This window comes from Malurus melanocephalus, unplaced genomic scaffold, assembly GCF_030028575.1.
Source record: "Malurus melanocephalus ecotype Western Australia unplaced genomic scaffold, MMel_1.1 scaffold_1207, whole genome shotgun sequence".
NCBI lineage: Eukaryota > Metazoa > Chordata > Aves > Passeriformes > Maluridae > Malurus > Malurus melanocephalus.
Genome location: NW_026624439.1, coordinates 4,291 through 6,810, shown reverse-complemented (window position 1 = coordinate 6,810; position 2,520 = coordinate 4,291).

Here is a 2,520-nt window from a genome sequence, read left to right as displayed (position 1 = left end):
GGCGAAGGAGGGGTGTGAGTGGTCCTGCTTATATTGAGTATCCCAAACATGCTGCCGGGGGCTGTGCTTTGGAAGGGTTGTGATTTCTGTCCTCCCCCTCCGATCCCATGTCCGCTGGCAATGCTGCTGCCAGTCCATCCCATCCTCCAGTTACACAACAGAGTTTTGTCCATCAGATGTGTGGGGCACGGGGACCCACCCACAGGCACTTCTGGTGAAGCAGGAACTCCTGACTTTGTTCTGCTCTGTGGGCTGTGTTGGTTGGTTTGTGCCTTTGGCCTTGGCAGTGATCACATGTTGGAAGCAAAGGCCCATCACACAAGTTGGTCGGTTTGAAACCTTCCTTCCATGAATACAAAGGGACAGAGTGGGCAGGGTTGGAAGGGACCTTAAAATCCATCCCATCCCACCCCTGCCATGGTCCGGGACCCCTTCCACTGTCCCAGGCTGCTCCCAGCCCCGTCCAGCCTGGCCTTGGGCACTGCCAGGGATCCAGGGGCAGCCACAGCTTCTCTGGGGACCCTTTGCCAGGGCCTGCCTACTCTCACAGGAGCAATTCCTTCCCAATATCCCATCCATCCCTGTCCTCTGGCAGTGAGAAGCCATTCCCCCTTACCCTGTCCCTCCATCCCTTGTCCAAAGTCCCTCTCTAACTCTCTCAGAGCCCCTTCAGGCACTGGAAGCCTGCAATAAAATCTCCCCAGAGCCTCCTCTTCTCCATTTTGAACAATGCCAGCTCTCTCCAGTGTTTCCTCATAGAAGCAGTGCTCTAAATGTTCCACTTGTACGAACCACACTCACAGAAAAGAAAGGTACAGATAACACTACAAGAACTCCATCTGACTCTTGGCCATCACCCTCCATTGTGTGAGGAAAGGGTTTTTTTCCTCACAGCCGCCAAATGGGCCTTGTYTTGGTAACACTCCAGGGGATGACACCGGGACAAGGGGAGAACAAGAAGTCTGGAGTCGCAGCACCCAAACCAGTTCCTGCTTCACTGATGCCTGGGCAGGGTGAAGTGAGCCCTGCTCCTGCCAGACCAACCTGACTGATGGACCATCACCTCTGCCACCAGGCCCTGCGGTAGGTCCTCTTGAATTTCCCTTTCTCAAGTCAAAGGGCATTTGCTCCAATGGAATTTTTTTCTGAAGCATTTACAAAGCAAGAATAAGCATTGTGAAGCCATAAAACCCTTCTACTTTTAACTGCAGCAACACTTGTAAATTTTCATTTTTTCTGGCGGCATGAGAGCAGTGCTGGGCTGAAAGCATTGCACAAGGAGAGCTGAGCTTTCCCACAGCCCCTTTTCCCAGAGCTGTGCCACACACAGGCTGGGAGAGCCCCTTGGTCAGCGCTGACCATGGGCACTGCAGCCACACATGCAAGCAATTTGCTTGCCCCAGTTTTCCCAAGAAGGAAAGTAGAACACAGAACCACTTAAAGATACTATAAACAAATATTGGAAAAATGATGGAATAATGTCTCAGGCATTATTTCAGAGAAGAAATATTGAGGATCCTTTTCACAAGCCTTGGAGCAATGCAGGCCCTTGGATGAATGACAGTCAATAGCTGGGAATGAGACTTTCAGTAGATACAAGTATTGTTTATTATCTGGTTATGAAATTGTTTTCTAATTTACTTTTGTTGTATGCAGTCAAGATAGACAACCAAGAACAGTTAATCCCTCATAATTTAAAGGGTAATTCATCTGGATGTGCAACCATAGAAAATATTTTTTTTTCATTTTTAAGTTGAAACCATATAATTTGATTTCCTTTTCAATATTTTCCCTGGTTTTTTGGGTTTGGTTTTTTTTTGTTTTTGTTTTTTTTTTCTGTTGTTCCAGTTTCTCTGGTTTGCATCAGGCTGAGCCTGGTCTTATATTTGGTTGCCAAATAACCTTGCCAGAACAAACTGGAGCCTTCCTTCCAAACTTCTTCCTTCAGCTTCCTATGACAGTGATTCCACAAGGAATGTCCCCCAGGGAATTTGGTTGTACATTTGCCAACTGTGCCTCTTCAGGTTCGTAATAGTTGAGAACTCAGCTGAGAAAGGTAATGTTTTTGTCACTGAAGCTATTTTAAGAAAGACACCTTTTGCTTTTTCCTAAAAGTGTTTTAATTTCTACTGAAGATGCAATGTAAAATTACATAAGATACAATCTCTTCTCTCAGATGATGTCTTTTTCTACCACCCCTTTCAAGCAACGCAGTTTTATTATGTAACTTTTGCATTAGCATAGGAGTAATAAAGATCAGAAGTGGGTAACTGTATTCATAATGAGAACCAAATCTTCAGGTGGTTGAAGTCAGCAGGTCCAAGTGGGGTTTGGTTGGTTGTTTTAAACCATCTGGAAATCTTGACTCATGGTTCTGTGCACCTGATGAAGAAACTCCATGTAATTCCAGCCGGAGAAACTTGTGCAAACAGGCACAAAGGACCAACTTTGCAACGAAAAACTAACTTTGAATAAAGGAAAAATCTCTCTTTTCTCAGGATGGCCTAGTTAACTCCACAG